At 47.8% G+C, this 18,155-nt stretch overlaps 1 protein-coding gene across 11 annotated transcripts in view; it reads left to right on the forward strand.

The window, feature by feature from the left end:
* The window catches only part of GIT1 (GIT ArfGAP 1), a 583,248-nt gene that overhangs the window by 447,501 nt on the left and 117,592 nt on the right, over positions 1 to 18,155 (forward strand). The gene's annotated exons all lie outside the window — the stretch shown is intronic.

Consider the following 18,155-nt stretch of genomic DNA (forward strand, 5'->3'; position numbering starts at 1 on the left):
ACTGCTGAAGCATTGCTGCATAGTGGCCCGCAGGTACGCATCCAACACTCTCTGCCAGGCCCTCGACCCTGATATTTGATCTACGAGATCTATTTTCTAAGTCTTCAGCCTGTAGTTCCAAATTAGTCGTTGCTCTGGCCATCTGCTCCAACATAATGCTGTTTTGCTTGGCTTCTTAAGCCACGCAGGAGAGGCCATTTTCCACCACATCGTACTCTCTCCAATCTCATTCACCTTTTTCCTGATATCTTGTAGCTCCACTTTCAGCTATTCTTTCAGTTGCCCCATTTGGAATGTACTTGTCATTCTCGCCTCCATTCCTTTCAGGCAGGTCAGTATTTCTTCCTTATCTGAAGTCTTGACCTCTGGCGTCTCCTTATAGATCCCAGTCCTATGCTGTCCCGTCGGTGATTAGTTGACTTGTCTCCCTCTGGCTGTTTGACTTCCAACACTTATCAATTTGACTCTCTAAGCGTGTGTGAGCCCCTTTGGCTTTCCCTGAGGCTCTTCTGGATTTTACTCCTGGCATCAGAGTTCTCCGGTCTAGGTTAGCTAATGCGGTTGTTCTGATTCTGGACTCTGCGCTCTGGCGGTCTTGTAAAAATGTCAAGGTAGAGGGGGAGTTGAGTCCCCCCCTGCTGTGATCGGGTGCTTGTTGAGTTGGGTTTCCCTTGATCGGCGACAGTCCGCTGTTCGTGTCTTTCGCCTTATCTCCTCCGTCAGTTTACATTCTCGCCTCAGTTGTGGTCGGGTGGGTTTTCCCCCATTGCCAGTCTCCGGGGGAGTTAGGTGTGGGAGGGGGCAATGTTATTGTCTCGCCTATCCTGATCCTAGCCCGGGTCCCCCAGCTGCGGCAGGGCCCCACAGTGCTCTTATTCGGGGAGAGTCCCCTTTTCCGTGTTGCCCACTATGTGTGGATGAGCTGATGTATCGCTTCCACCTCAGGGTGTTAGGGTCTGCCTTTATCTCCAGTATTCCTCTGGCTTTTGCATAGGTCTGGCCCCTGAAGTTGCCCCTGCACTTATATCCTCCTCTGGTCAGGCTTCACTATATTAGGTTCCCTGGGGAGTTTCCAGATGTAGTTCCTCGGGGGACCCACATTGCCAGGGTCCTCCCTCAGGACTCCAGGAACCGGGATACATCTTCCTTACGTTTACTGCCCAGCCCACCTGCCGGGGAACAGCCCCCAGCTGAAATGCTCGGTCGGGAGTCTTATCACGAAATCTAGCAGAGGTACTGTGGGGCCATTCATACGATTCTCCTTCCTGTGTCCACTGAGTAGGTTCTCCTACGCTTACGGGGCGCTCTGCCTTCCAGGGGTTCAGCGTTTTTGCTTCCCTAGCACAGCTCCAGCTTTCATATGCGGGGCTGGAGCTCCGGTCCCCTGCCCACTTCAGATGCGCCCGCGCTCTCACCAGGTGTCGGGCGGCTGAAGTCCCTCAGCGTTCTATTCCTCTCCGGGCACCGGGGCTTCAATCTCTCTTTGGGTCTCAGCAGTGTTATCCTATGCAGGCGTCCGGAGCACAACGGCCACAGCGGGGCTCCAGGACCACGGGCGAATGAGTTCCCCACTACGTTCTGGGTCTTCTGTTCTCGCTGCCACGCAGCAACCGCGGGGCCATCACCCCTCTCAATCCGTGCCGCTGGAGGCGGTACTCGCCTAATTTTCAGTGTCCCTCCTGGGCTGTAGCCTCCCAACGCCAAGCGCTTTGGGTCGGGAGGGGTTTTGCTGCTTTTTACACTTTTATATGTTTTTGCTCTGGCGGAGGCGAGGGGAGCACGCCTCTTCTACACGGTGGCCATCTTGGAAATCCACCAGCACTCTATTGTAAGATAGGGTGTGCTGGGTCTAGGAATTTGCAAAGACTAGTAAAGTAAATTTCACTTTACTTTCTCTGGGAAACAGTAGTTTATCCCAGAGAAGGTATTTAAACCTTGGTACAGCCTAAAAGGCTTCCCTGTGTCACTGCACTGTGGGTGCTGTGTGACACACATGAAAAGATGATGCCTATGGAGTTGTCTAAAACTCCACAATCGGAGAACACAAGAGTAAAACACACATCACAATACATGAGTGGGGGGGGGGGAAGGCTCACACTCTCCAGGTAAAAAAATCAAGTCCTCAAAATCCAGCAAAGTTGCTGGGGGTCTCTAAGGTGAAGGGAATAGCACATTTGAGAATTCTCCCTAAAAGGCGCACAGCATTTGGTCCCCAGCAGTAGCATCCACATAAATCTCTTGGAGCTGTTAGTGTTCAAAGCCCTGAAGGCCTTTCAGACACTATTACAGGGGGAGACAGTACTAGTCCTCACGGACAGTACCACAGCCATTTTTTCTTTTTTTAAACCTTTACTTTTGTGCTTTTTACACATAAACATATCAATTGATAACCGAAAGAAGGATGCCTTTCAGCCCCGTCACCCCTCCTTTCCTGTCTCCCGCTCCCCCCCCCCATCCCCCCAAAAGGTTCAAGGTCTGAGTCTTTTCTATCACTGACTTCACTCGGTCACTGCGGTGCTGCCGAAGTTTGTAGGATGTGATCGGCGGTTGTACTTGCTTCACTCACTGCGATCTGTGTGTCCGTTTGTGCAGGCGAGCTGTCTGGTCGTGTTAGCAAATAGTTTACAAATGGATTCCAGATATCTGGTGGCCGGGTGTGGAGCGGCAGCGTTCTGATGGTCTGTCTCAACATTGTGGCAGTATGTCACGTCTCTGAGCCACTCTGATTGCGTCGGAGGTGGACCACGGCACCATTACATGGCGATACGTTTTGCCAGTACCAGCAGTAGGCTTAATAGTTTCTTGGCAGCCAGTTGTATTTCACGGGTGTACCCCAGCATGGTCACCATCAGGTCTCTATTGATTGGCTCACCGGCTATTTCCGACGTTGTGGTTAGTACCTTGTCCCAGTATTGCCTGATTAGTGAACACTCCCATGCAAGGTGCAAGAAGTTGGCGGGGTGCTGCTGCACCGTTGACAAGCCGGAGAAACAGTGTTGGTAGCGATGGAGTTTGCTCGGTGTGAGGTAGGTCTGATGAAGAAAATTGAACTCAATCAGTTTTAGTCTAGAGTTCAGCGCAATCTTTTGGGTCTGCCTCTGGATGTAAGACCATTCAGCATCTTTTATTGCGTGGGCCAGGGAATTTTCCCATCTCACTTTAGAGGTTAGTGATTGGTGCGATGTGGCGAGTAATTATTTGTAGATGTCAGGGTCCGGCTTAACTGAATTCCACAGGAGCTGATGCTGGCCCCACAGACCCTCACCAGGAGTTCATCTCTCAACCCTTAAGTATAAGCTGAGCTGAGAACCTCAAGAAAGGGAAAGGGGAATTTGGAGAAAATAACAACGGAGACACTGCAGCCCTGCAACCTTCTGGTAGGCTCTGGTATCTGTAGTAAACAAATACACTTGGTTACTTATATGTTAACATAAACTTATTTTCTAATATTCTAAAACAAACTCTAGCTTCTTTACCTCTTAAACCTCAGTAAAAGACTTAGAGGCTAATTATCTGTGTGGAATATCTTATAAATTATTATCTTGCTGGTGCATATAGTTTCAAGCCATTCAAGTCTCTTTAGAATCCTAAAGTAATGACCCTTGCAAGCACCTTACAGAGTTAGATATTCTTGCTTTTTTAAGTTCATTTAACTCTATGAAGGTTGAGTTGTAAATGCTTTTGTAAAATGCAGTCTTTCTCTGAAGTATTGAATTCCATTTGCATAAAGTTACATTAAAAAGAAACTCATTAACTTTCTTGAATGCTGCTTTCCTTCTGCGTGTGAATCGTTTTCTTTTTTACACATACAAACGTATAGATTCTTTCTTGACAAGCGTGTGCGATAAACACGTGAAATCACCAGACGTGAAGAATTGTCCTCGCGTTTAAAATACACACATGCAACTTAACCAAACGACGCGCGCTTGAAAATACGTGTACGCGCTAAAAAACAACTTGCGCTAGTTAAAATGGACTTGCGCTCTATCGCTACCGAACACACGCGGTTATACGAAACGTAAATCACGTAAAAATAGCACACGCATTCAAAATAACTCGCGCTTGGTTAAAAATGGACTCGCGCTCTATCGCAACCCAACACGCGCAGTTATCACGCAACGTCTCTCACGTTAAAGTTGTGCACGCGCTAAAATCCACTCGCGCATTTCGTTTGGACACGCGCTCTATCGCGCTGAATACCTGCGCGCTCCCATATAAACGCCAACGACGTCACGCGAACTTGCGCGCGACGCGTTAAACAGTCTTGAAATACATTACACGTAGTTAACAAACTTTAAGCTTGAGCGCGCAGTCTTCAAACTTGTTTCCTTACAGTAACTTAACTGTAAAATGTCTTTTTTCTCTGTAAACTTTAAAACTTGTTAACTTAAGTTTTCTTATGAAAAAATGAAAGTTCACTGTGAAAATCTTAAAGCCTTTAAAAAGAACGATCCCACCTGATGTCTTCTTGTTCACTCTGGCTCAGCCAACGATTTTCTTACTACTTTTGTAAATCTTCTGAACTCTGACAAGGCCTTATTTAAGGAGCTTAACTAATGTACAACCAGACACTGAATTTCTATGGATGAAAGGCAGTTTAGAATCTTGCTCACCACACAAGAATCAAACCCATTGTCCTATCCACCAATCAGGCAAACCAAACATACCATTGTTCCCCCAACCAATCAGACTAAGTTTCTTTCTCTCCATCTTGACTCGGGCAAGCACAATGTCAATTCTATGTTCAAACTCTTTCTGACTACTCCTCAGCCAATTCTATGCACATACTCTTTCTGATTACTAATCCAGCCAGCCCTGACAGTAGATAGATGAGACTAGTTTACCTTCGCCGCTTGCTTGAATGACTTCATGCAATAACCACCACGTGGGTGGACGTGCTGGAAACATAGAAAACTGTTCTCTGAAGGCTTGACGAAGTCTGAAGTATACGAAGATATCCAGCGCTGTGACTGCAGAGTGGTCTTTAACCTGTTGGAGTGTCATAAAGCTGTCATCGACAAACCAATCATCTATTGTGGTAATTTGGAGTTTGCTCATTAGGTGGTGGTACACTGTTTCAGTGGTTATCGGCAATCCCGGAATAAACTTCGCCGGCAGGAGTGGGGAGTATCTGCATGTGATGCCCTGCTTTTGTGCTATCCTTTTCCAAATCTCAGACTGTACCACAGCCATGTATTACCTGAACAAACAGGGGGGCACACACTGTCCCAGAACATACAGAAGTGGTCTCTCAAACACAACATGTTCCTCCTGTCAACATGTTCCCGGGGGACTCAATCTTCTGGCGGACTTACTCAGCAGAGACTTCCCGCTACCCACAGAGTACGAATAGCAATTACACGAAAACATCATCTACATTGTTTTTTCGCAGAATGGGGCTTCCCAGAAATTGACTTGTTTGCAACTCTGGAGAACTCACAAGGCCCCGTTTACGCCTCCAGATACCATCAGAACTGCTCCAAGGGGAACGGTCTCTGGATAACATGGTTAGGGACATTTGTTTATGCTTCCTCCCTACTCAACAAGAGAGTGCACAAAATGCACCAGGAACCAGTCACAATGATATTGGAGGCCCCAATGTGGGCCTGCCAACCCTGGTTCTCCCATCTGATTGAGATGTCAATCTCCCCTCCGATGAAACTCCCTTGCCCATACAACATGCTATTGCAGAACAAGGGAAAAACGCTCCATCCATGCCCGCAAATTCTCAACTTGGCGGCCTGGCTCCTGAAGTCCTAGATTTCGGGCACCTCCAACTTCTCAGAGGTGCATTGACATACTTAAAGAAGCAAGAAAGCCTAACATCAGACTTTTCTACTCCAATAAATGGAAACACTTTGTCATCTGGTGTAATTCAAAGAGCTTCAATCCTATAGTCTATAGGATGGGGATGGGGACTGAGGTGTGGCGCTGGTGAGCTCAGTCAGGGTAGCGCATGCTTCCAGGGCCGCACCCCTCTGAATTTAAAGGGGACTAAGGTTTTTTCTGGTGAAAAAGGTTCTGTCTCCCGTCCCTAGGGAGGGACGCCCATCCAGTATGGAGGGAAGGAGACGAAGGACAAAGAGTATATGGTGAGTAACCTATAATATTTTGTACATAAACAGGGAAAACCCCCCCTCATTGACATTGTCGCAACTCGCTCAACAGATATGGTGATGGTGCATGCACAATAAAGGTGAACACATGCCGAGAGTATGCAATTCTCAGACAGCCTAAGCCGGTTGCTAGTTCCGGAACACGAGTGGGAACTTAACACAAATATATTCAAATCTTCACAACATGTCATCTATACCTACACTGATATGCATTAAGTATAAACTCAAAATGCTCACCATTTGCATCAATATACTCACAAACTGGGTCCCTCGGCAATGCACTCTTGATGAATTGGTCAGGGATATTTCTTTATGCTCCCCTTCCTCCCCTACCCCTCTTGCACAGAATAATTCTCATAGCTCTACTGTGGGCACGGAAATTGTGGTATCCTCACCTCCTACAGTTGTCTCCTCAATCAACAATCAAATTGCATCCAGTACACAACCTGCTGACCCAACAAAATCAATAGGTGATGCGCCACAAACCATGAACTTGGCCGCCTGGCTCCAGAGCTCATAATTTGACCACTTAAAAATGCCTCAACAATGCATGGATATACTATGTGAGGTCAGGAAACGGACACAAGACATTGCTATTCCAATAAATGAAAAATGTTTGTTTTATGATGCAACAAGAAAACTACCAATTAAACACCAGACATTCTCACCTACCCGCTGTTCCTTTTTGACTCTGGGTTAGTGTACAATTCACTCAAGATACATTTAGCAACCCTAGGGACATACACCACCTTCCATCATAGTGACTTGGTGGAAGGTATCAGTGGTCAAAGCTTTCAGGGAAGGGGTAAAACGTTTGTAGAGCTTGTGAATGCAAGCCGATTTCAATGCTTTGCATAGTCCACCATCTAGTGGTTGGCTCAGAGTAAAACATTTTGTCTTTTTCGAAGTTAAGTTAAAAAAAAAGAAAAGGGGGGCATCAACAAGGGTGTTCCTTTCACGCTATCCCTATCCTACGTGTACAGTACCCAGGCTCCCTCATGCATTGAAGTCCTCAGCTTGTTTTTTTTTCCCCCCCATCGGTTGACAGCAAAGCTTGTTGCAGAGAGAATATTCTATGTCATTGCACACGGTTCACCGTCTTAGTTAGGCTGGCTTAGATTCCCTGTGGCTCATATCGAGAATACCTGTACAAAGGAAGGCTAGGAATACACCATTTTAATTCTGCCTAACGTGTACTTAAACATTTCCCTGTAGAATCGGACACAGGCTGTGAGTAACAACCATCTCCCAAGGGACAACAACGAAGACCGCTGCCGGGCGGGCCATCAATGTAAAGGGAAGACTTTTCTGGAGTACCGTCAGAAGCACAGGGCATCATACAAAGTGATTTGAAATTAAGATTGGATAAGCAGGAGCTAAAAGCAGCTCCTGGTTGTACAGCATTTACCATTCATCAGGGGCTACCACTGGGAAATGAGGAGCTATGCATACCCCGATACACTCAATCAGACACTTTCCTCAGTCAGGATGCTTTTGGGGACACTGTCGACACTGAATTGCATCAGGAGTACCAAGACATCGACCCAGAGGACTATATTATGCAATCTCCAGATGAGGTTGACCCTCAGTTTCCTCTTCCCCAACAGAGGATAATGTTCAGTGTTCAGACCTCATACAACGGGCAACTGAGCGATTTGGAATCTTTACAGAAGAACCAGATGAGGCTAAGGACTTCATAGAGGACATATTAAGGGAGAAAAGATCTCATGGTATCCCGCCATTGTCAGCAATTACGAGGATAACTCCATCTTTAGCTTAACCCATCTCCACAAAACCATAAATCCTAAGGTGGAGAAGAAGCATAAACTCTCCAATTCTGACTCTGTATACATCAGAAAGCAGTTTGCCCCATACTCCCTAGTGGTTGCGACATCCAGGAAGAGGGAAACATGCCCATGACTAATACAGAATATCTCCCAGGCAGAGAGCAGGTGGATGTACAATTTTGATAAAAGGGCAGCGTTGACTACTGCCTATAATGTTAGAATTGTAAAAGCAACTGCTTTAATGTCTAGGAACAATGCAGCACAGTGTGTCGACATGGAGGATTTACTTAAACATGTCCCAGCGGGTGTGCAATCAACATTCTGCAATACTATAACAGAGGGGGTCAAAGATGGCTAATGCTATCATCAAGAGCACTCTCGACTCTCAGGCACAGCAGGATGCCAGATTCCACGAGCCGTAGTATTGAAGTCACGCTTGGCATCGAGGATCATGGTTTAAAGCAGAGACCCAGGCTACCTTGCTAGGCAAGCCTATAGAGGAGGCATGTCTTTTTGGCTCAGAGGTAGATGAAACACTAGAAAGAGCCAAAAAGGACCAGGACACTCTAAAACACTCAGGCAAATGTTCAGCCAGGTCTTTCCAGTTAAGAGGGGCTCCAGTAAACCGCTGTTCATTGTGGTCCAACACATTCTCTCAACCAGCCACCCAATTCATGCAACATCAGGCTAGTAGCTGGTTTACAGGTAACCGATAACAGTGCATCTACCCATCTCCCTTAAGGCAACAGCGTAGAGGAATACCCAGGGGTAGAGGACAAACCGCTAGAAGCACGTCACCCACCTCAAAACAGTGACCTGAGCATTTACCTCCCCTCACATGTAACGCCCATGGGGGACCCCAGGGGCCGCATAATTTCATTTGCCCACACATGGCGGGGGATTACATCAGACCAGTGAGTGCTACACACAGTTGCAAAATGTTATTGTATAAAATGAATGGGGACTCCAAGAAACCTGCCACCACACAACTGAAAACTACCACAGGAACTTAGGAGCATCTACAAAAATAAATCTAGGCTCTTATACAGAAAGGTGCCATTGAGAAAGTCAACTGAAGCCATGGAAGCATTTACTCCCTTTATTTCTTAGTACCCAATAAGGACAAAACAAAAAAGCCAGTATTAGACCTGAGGCCAGAAAACCAGTATGTAAAAGTTCAGGATGACCAAAATACAGGAACTCATCCCACTTAAAAGGTATATTAATGACTACACAAGACATGAAAGATGCATACTTTCATATTTCAATGTTCCCCACTCACAGAAAATACCTAAGATTCAAGGTAGGAAAGGACCACTACAAGGTTCTACATTTTGGAATAGCATCTGCACCTTGTGTATTTATAACAGTGCTTGCAGTAGTAGCGGCTCAACTACGCAGGGAAAACGTGCCAGCCCAGTCTACCCTTATCTGGACAACTGGCTCATAGCGGGCGGGGGCAAGGTGCACTGCAGCGACAATATCTGGTCCACACACAAAATGTGAATGTAGTTTTCGAACTAAGCTTCGCCATAAACCTGACCAAGTCAAGCTTTGTACCATCCCAGAAGAACCAATTCTGGGATCGATCTTATGTTCAAGTCTTCCTTCACCTGATCCCCTGCTTTCAAATAGGTGTCCAGGGAAAGGTCATGAAAGTGCTGGTTGTGATGGCATCATGCATCTACATAGTACTACACACATGGCTAAACATGATTAAAATCCAATAAGGGCTATCAGAACAATGGTCCCAGTATCGGCCCATTGTGCAATCTAGTTTGTGGTGGTATCAAGAGTTAGTAAATGCTCTGTAGTGGAGGACAAAAGAATACCTCTTAAAAAGCAGGCCCTTCAAACTCCCAACAATCCAGGCAGCAATTACAACAGATGCCTCAATGTCAGGTTGGGGGGGTGGGGGCATTATCAAGAACTCACTGAACTGGGTATGTGGTCAGAGTCGGACTGTGCATCACATAAACATCCTAAAGCTCTTAGCAATGACGATGGCATTTCTATCTTTTGAAAGCATACATACACAAACTAGGGGGAACATATTCACAAACATTGTCCACTCTAGCAGAGTAAATATGGCATTGGTGCATCAAGAAGGGAATTTATAAACGGGCAGACAGCCGAAACAGGGTTCTCCAGCAAAACCATGAATGGGAAGTAAACGCAGTCCTTTTACTATTTCCCAGAGGACGCTGTCGGTTTCACAGATGTTACCAGTCTGGCGCCCTTTTTCGGCACTTCTAAATGCCGATTTTGAGGTACAACTGCAACCAATGCCATTGGACTAGCGATCCTTTGTAACTTGTACGAAAACACAAAGTATCGTCTAATTTTATACAAGGGTTTCGCATATGCCTTCCAGACGAGGAAGTTGCACGGACAACAGTCTTATTTGTGTTTGACCCAGGACCTGGTGACTAACTAGACCTTCCGGTGTTTTGGGAGCCTGCACAGAGGAGAGTGGCAGGCCAAGACAGCCATACAGTGTTTTGAACCAATCCTGTACCATTCTATCCCGAAGATTCAGGCCTTCGTTTTCCCTGATGAATTTACATAAAATTGACTTAATAATGAAGATGAAAAGAAACATGTCGGTTTTTTGATTCGCTCTTTGATTCATGTTTTGATTGTCAATGAATTGGACCTATTAACCTTTCTAACTCTTGAGAAACTTCATGTCTAGTAGGATTGTTTACTACTGACTAGATCTTGTGAATGGTGCTAATGCAATTAATTTGTGGGTTGTGCACATTTCTGTGTTTTTGATCACCATTGTATTTTAGTATGCATTTTAGGTATGTATGAGTGTACTAAGGATGGAGTATTTGGTGATATGAGTGAGTCTGGTTTTGTTGCACACTGTAAGTGGTGAATTGTATTCAGCCAAACTAATAGCAGTTTTTTGTTTAAGTATTTTTTCTGAATTGTTTATTGTTGCTAATTTTTGGTACATTATGAGATTTTTTTAACTTTTATGGTATATTTTAATGAATTCATAAATATATTTTTTCTAATGTACTATGGATGTGAATTGAATTCTTTCACCTCCAGCCAAGTTGTGTTCACGTGGTCATGTTTGTAACAGGCTGCGTTAGACACTTTGTAGTCTTGCTCTCCACCTAAACAATATCTACATCCCGGCCTCTTAGTTGCTCTATATATATGTGTTCTTTCCAGGCACGGCCGCGGATATATTTTGCTTGGAGTCCCCATTCGTGTGTTTTTGTGAGAAGTAAACGCATCCACACTTGAACGTAAATACATTTTCAGGATGTGGGGTTTACCTACAGTCGTTCTATTTGCAATGGCATAAAACAAGCAATGTAAACACTTTGCATCCAGGTACCTGGAAGAAGGGTCGCAGGGAATGCTCTTTCAATGAATTGGTAAGGGATATTTGCTTACGCTCCCTCCACCCCCATCTCACCGTCGCAACTCCTTTACTCTGCAAAGTGTTGCATCAACTTCCAGATGAGAGTGCAACAGTAATAGTAATTGCAACAATGTGGGCCAGACGAGCTTGGTACCATCACCTTCTAAAGATGCCAAGTCAGCCACGATCCACTTCTCCCAGTTCACAACCTGCTTACACAACAAGGCAAATCAACTCATCCCTGCCTGCGAACAATGAACTTGGCAGCATCGCTCCTGAAGGTATAGAGTATGGCCATTTACAATTACCTCCAAGATGTAGACATTCTTTAGGAGGACCAAAAAAACAAATGCAAGACATTGTTATTAGAATAAGTGGAGACATTTTGTATTCTGGCGCAAACAGAATGTTAATCCCATTGAATGCACACCTACCACATTGTAACCTACCAGTTTTACCTACAAGACTCAGGATTAGTATACAACTCACTCAAGGTATACCTAGCAGCTGTTGCAGCATATTGTGCTAAGTCAGAATCGGGAGAGGGACAAGTCATTGTGGTATAAACGCAATTGTTTTATTTCAGCCCCAAAACCCTGAACTAGCCCTGTAACTCTGGCCCCTGTGCTAAGAAAAAGAAGTCAAGAGTGCTCACCAAGATGTTGTATAAAATAGTCTGCTGTCTAGAAACCTAAACTAGCCTGATCCGTAGCCCTAACACTACAAAGGAAAATAATCTAATCAGAACCCAAAATCAATTAAGGGCCTTTTGCCCAAATGGTATATTCGTGGCTAGTTTCTGACTTGCCTTCGACTGTCTCGGTTTAGACGAGGGCTTCTTGCCCTAAGCAGGATTCCAATATCCTCATCAGCAAAACTCTGGGCCTTTCGCCCGATGCACAGTTCCAGCACAAATGTTCAAGAAGTCTCCTTGGGGCTTCCCGCCGGTATGCAATGAAGTAGTGAATGTTTCTAGATTACCTTATTGTGAAACGTGGTGAAGGGCTTGCACAAGGACAATGCCTGCAGCTCACTAACCCTGCGTGCATAAGTGAGGGCCACCAACAAGACAGTTTTCAAGATCACCAACGAATGTCCACAGAAGCCATCGCCTGGAAAGGATTGGTTTGCAAAGCTGTCAGAACAACATTGAGGTCCCAGACCGGATGCGGTCTATGCACTGGAGATAAAAAAAGCCTAGACAACCCGTTAAGGTGGGCCTTAAACACTGGGTTGGCTGCCGAAAACACATGCTCAGAGGAATTCTTGTAAGCCCTGATGGTCGCCAAATAAGTGCAGCAAGTATCCACCTGCACTCCAGAACGAGCCAGGTGTGCTGAAAAGGCCAGTACATTGTCCACTGGACAGGGGATGGGATTGAGACACTTGTTGCAAGCCCAATGGCAGAACATAGTCCATTTTCTCTTATACTGGGGCCGAGTCGAGGGCCTCCTGGCCTGCTGAATAATGTCTCAGTTGTCATCTGAAAACTGAGCATGCCAGAGGCTCAGCTGGTCAGGAACCAGGCCGTCGGGGCCAGCTTGGCTGGGTCCAGGTGCTCCACTGCCCCGCCCTACTGTGTCAGGAAGTCACTGCTGAGTATCGGAAGATGGACGGAACCCTGGGAACACAACTGCAGCAGATCCGAAAACCAGGGTCTGGAAGGCCAGTGGGCGGCAACCAGGATGAGCCTGCAACCCACAGAGGGTTCGTTGGAGCAAAGGGGTGGGCAGGAATGCATAACATCTGCGGCCATGCCAACAGATCTGGAAGGCATCTCCCCATAATGCAAACTGGGGGCACTTGGCATTCCGAGGGAACCTGGACAAATCCAGGTCAGCGAAACCCCACAGCTGGAACAGGGGCAACAAGCAGCTGTCGTGCAACTCCCACTCGTAGGTGTTGAAATCCAAGCAGCTCAGCTGATCTGCTTCTGCATTGCAGTCCCCTGGGAGGGGGACTGCTGAAATCCAGGGCCCATTCCCAGATCGAAACTGCCTCCATGAATAGGAGGTGGGGGGGGGGGGGGGTAGGAACGGGTGCCACCCTGCTTGTTCAGGTAAAACATTGTAAAAGAGTTGTCCGTCCTAACCAGAACTGAGTTGTCCCTGATCAAGAGCAAAAAAGTCTTGAAGGGCAGGCCCACTCTCCTGAGCTTGAGTAGATTGATATGTAAGAGGGCTTCTGACCTGGACCATGCTCCATGGATCACGTAGCCCTCCAGCCCGACAGGGAGGAGTCCGTCTTTATCACCAGGGTAAGCTCCAGTCGGGTGAAAGGGGCTCCCACTGAAACATTGCCAGCAGTGGAGGTCGGGGCAGAAGAAACGGCGGTATAGGGATCCTGTCTGAGACTCCACCTCCTGAGCCCAATTGGCCGCCAGGTGAAGTTGGAGGCACCTCATCTTGAGGCGAGTGTGCTGTACAGTGAGCACCCAGGAGGCAATCGGGCCCAGAATGTGCTGGAACCAGCATGTTGAGGTGGTTGAGTTGGCCAAAGAGTCCCACCGCCTTGCAGAGACAAAAGCCTCTGGGGCATGGTGAACACTTGTTGAACGGTAGTGTTCCAATGCATCCCTAGGAAGACTAGTTCCTGAGACGGACAGAGCTTAGGTTTCCGCTGGTTGAGGGAAATCCACAGCAGATAAAGGGTATCCACCAGCCTCTGGCAGGAGTGCACCACCCCTTCAGGTAACGCCGCCCTCACCAGGGCGTCGTCAAAATACAGGTATAGATGATGGCCCTCCAAGCGGAGGAGGCCCACCACTGCGTTCATCAACTTTGTGAATACATGAGAGACCGAGTTCAGGCCAAAGGGCAGCACCTTGTACTGAAAGTGGTATGATATAATCGTGAACTGCAGAAACTTCTGATGCTGTTGATCTTTGGGTACATGCAGGTATGCACCTTGAGGTCCAGGGAACACATCCAGTCCCCTGCACACATACTCTGTGTGCAGGAGTAATCATCCTGAAACGTTTGAGCGGTAAAGAAAGATTTAGAAATGGCAGGTCCAGGACTACCCTCAGGCCAGCCCGGTTGTTATTGGGCTCCGCAATAATCCTGGAACAGTAACCGAAGCCCCTGTCTACAAGAGGAAACAGTTGTATCGCCTGCATCTCCAAGAGTGAAAGGACCGCCTGTTAAAGTGCCAGACTCTGATCTGACGAAGAGGAGAGAATGGTAGAGAAAGAGGAAGACTGAAGCCTGTGGAGACTTCGGCTAGGATCCACCGGTTGCTGAAAAAACACTTCCAGGTGTCCTGCAGAGGTGAGCTGTGTTCCCTGAGCTTGACATCAATGCTTCTTGGCCTCAGAGGTGGGGGCAGAGGGGGAGCAGAAAAATCAGTGTGATGTCCTCTGCTGCTGCCGCCTTCTGGTGTCACTGGGTGACCCGTCAGGCCTCTGTGTACCGCATTCTCAGAAACCCATAAAGTCAGTGACGGTTTGGGGTTTGAACTTGGTCCTACCCTGGGATTGAGGGAAGGATTTCTGACCCTGCTTTGTCAGTATGGCCAAGGACTTGGCAGTTTCAGTGGAGGTTTTCTGCTTCGTCCGTTTGTAATCGGTGGACGAATGAAAGATACAGATCTAGAATCCACTCCTACACGTCAGATAACTTGGTGGCATGCATCCAGGCTGTCCTCATCTCGACCCGAAGACACAGCCCTCTGCTGGCTGTGTATATGTTGGAGACCGAAGACTCCATGAGGTCCTGCGCAATGACCCGGGCATCTGCCAGACCGGCCTTGAATGATGCTGGTTTGTCCGAAGAAATTCCCAGAGCTCCCGCCACAACTTTTGATTAGCCGCGGCTGAGAGGGAGTCCGCGTTAGCCTGCCGCAGATGCAGTCCTGAGATGGAGTAACATCACTTTCCCAAGGACTCAAGGACTTTGTCCTCCTTGGAGAGACAACTGTAGGTGGCTCCCAGGGAGGAAGCCGACGAAGACTATGGTTTCGAATAGAACAAGGCTGCATCCATCACTAAGGAATGGGGCTGTGGGTGGAATTTCGGAGAACCTGCTGTCCAACTTCCTGATCATCTGAGCGTTGGCCCTGGGCTTTTCCCAGACCTTCCACGCCACCTGCAGCAGATCCTTCTGGAGTGGGATGCCAGAACTTGTCGTGATAGGATATGATATGGCATTTATAATATGCCTATCCACAAGTGTTTCAAGGCGCGACAAGGCAAGGAAGGGGGAACAGAGGGAAGACGAAGACAATGATCTTACTAGGCCAGGTGACATTGAGATTGCGCAAGTGCAGGGGAGGGGGGGGAGGAAAAGTGCAGCAGGGAAGTGGGGGGGGGGGGACAGTGCAAAACATAGGACCAAAAATATAAATAAAACAATCGGTAGAAAGTGCGCCCACATTATGGCTTGGTGCATTTCCCCCAAGAACTGAGTACGCCCAACTGCTGGGGGGCTTCCTCAGGATGAGGGACCCCCCCAAGATCTCAGCCATGCCCTGGAGGCAGTCATGAAAGGCCTTTAACGAATGCTGAGTGCTCACCCTGGGGGTCGTCCTCAACGTCATCGCCCCACCCCCTTTTTCACAGGCCGAGAGGAATGGTATGCAGTGTTTGGATCGAAAAATGTTATAGTGAAAGACATATTGAGTATTTTATAACGAAAACCTGTATACCGAATGTATTTTGGGGTGGGGTAAAGGGTTACAAAATTGTGGGAAATGTTTGGGGTGGGTTTTTAAGGGAGTAATGGGGGTAAAAAAATGCATTTGGTAAAAAGGTTTTTGTTATAAAATACTCTATCTTTCTTCAACTATAAAGTTTTCGATATAAAGACATTTAACCCAGGGGAATCGGGGCCCTGGAACACAGGTGCTGGAGGCCCCCCCCCCCCCCCTGTCTGGAGCCGCAGACCAGTTCAACGGCTGTTGAGGGGGAGGTGTTGGTGGTACAGGAAGAGGTGGAGGAGTAGGTGTGACCGAAAGGGCCAGAATCAGAGGAGGGACCAGCACCGGGAGTACAGGAGGAATAGGAGGAATACCCAGAGGAGGGGGCCGAGGCGGCGCCCCCTGTGGCATGACCACCTTCACAATGTCCTTCAGAGGCCCCTTCATTCGAGGGCAACGCATGAAGAAGAAACGTTTAAAGAAGCGGACCACACCAGCTGCCAGGTCCCTAGGGTCCCTGCCTTCTGAGGCATTGGGCCTCCACTCCTGGTCGAAGCGCTGAGGCGCCTGGTATGTTGGGTGGATGTACCCCTAACGGGACCAGAACCCTACCTCATAGGATCCACTGCTGCTTTCCGAGTGAAGGGGGCTGGAATCGTCCTGCAAGGCCCACTCGGTGGGTGTAAGGGCAGGCCTGGAGCAGGATCCTAAATGGCCACCAGCCTGGCAGGATCTGCCACGTACCACTCTGCCAATTTGAAGCCTTGCTTCACGCCCTGGGCCGGTGGGCGCGGCGGCCCTGAGCTAGGAGAGGCCTCAGACATGAGGATACAGCTTGGGTCTTGTACCTGAAGAAAAGGTGTCGACCTCAGGGGATCCCTCTGGTAGGCGCTAAGCCCTCAGCCGGATGGCCGGTAGTCGAAATGCCCTGGATGACGGCCTCGGAGTGAGCTCTGGTAGGCTGGGAGCCCGCAGCACCTACACCGGTGGCTGTGCTGGATCTAGCCGAGGAACCGCTCTTGGAGGCGACACTTAACAATCCCTTAGCCCCTGGGGTAGAAGAAGCGGACGAACCTGATCGTCCTTCTCGAGGACAGCCATTTAGGGTCCATGGCCCCCTCAACATGGGAACTGGTAGCCTTTGGGGCCTCTGGCCTGCCAGAACCTGAATGCGATGAACCTCGATCCGTGGAACCACAGGGAAGGAGTCTCTGCGCTGTGGAGCAGTGCTGAACAGAGGTCCTACCTTGTCTTGGCAAGAGGTCCCAGAGACCAAATCCTTAAGGTGGGGATGGGAAGAAGTTTGGAAGATCTCTCTCCACCACGACAAACTATTCTTCAATGACCTGTGACTGAGACCGCTGCAGACCGTACGCGTGTCCTAGCGGTGGACAGGCCCCAAAAACTCAAAACAGAGTTTATGGGGGTCCGAGGCCAGATGAGCGGTTTCACGAGGCACATCTCGTAATAATTGAAGAAAAAAAACAGGAAGCAAGCAGAAAAACTAAAAAAGGTCTCTGCGATGGCTGCCAGGTTCGACACCGTCCATGTGGAAACAGGGACTGGGGTGAGGCACCAGAGGGTGGGGTGTTCCTACACCCAAGGCGGCACCCCTGCACGCTATACTAAATTTAAAGGGGAAGCTTATTTTTTCGCTGCCAAAGGATCCGGTACCGTGCCCATGATGGGGGATGCCCACAAGGATGGAGTAAATGGGACAGGACGTATGAGTATATGGAATTAACAGTTTTCTTTCAGGACCCGAAAGCAAGAGCTGATGGAGCGCTTCACACATTTGACATGCGCAGAACAGTAATGTTCTGTTTAGATGAAACAAAATCACTGCACAAAACTAGTCCGTTCTTTCTTTATTTCTTTTGTAACAGGAAGGGACAGGCACGCAGTCACTAGAGCTACTATTGCAAGATGAATCGTACGCTGTATGCACCTTTTATGCCCATTGGCACACAAACCATGTCCTTTCACTCATAAAAATCACTCAAAAAGAAGAGGTGCACTCTAGCTTTCATTAGAACCGGCCCATTAGATGCACTTTGTAAAGAAGCCCCTTGGAGTTCAGTACACACATTCACAAAGTCTCATAGATCCAACACCCAGTCCTTGAAATAAGATTTGAAACATTCCCCAACCTCTTAATGCCTATATTTGCTATTGCCAGATGCTTGCTCTGCAAATGTACAATACTGTAGGAAGAGATTAAGAATAGGGGCA

Source organism: Ambystoma mexicanum, chromosome 9 (genome assembly GCF_040938575.1).
Source record: "Ambystoma mexicanum isolate Mex_15411 chromosome 9, UKY_AmexF1_1, whole genome shotgun sequence".
NCBI classification, from domain to species: domain Eukaryota; kingdom Metazoa; phylum Chordata; class Amphibia; order Caudata; family Ambystomatidae; genus Ambystoma; species Ambystoma mexicanum.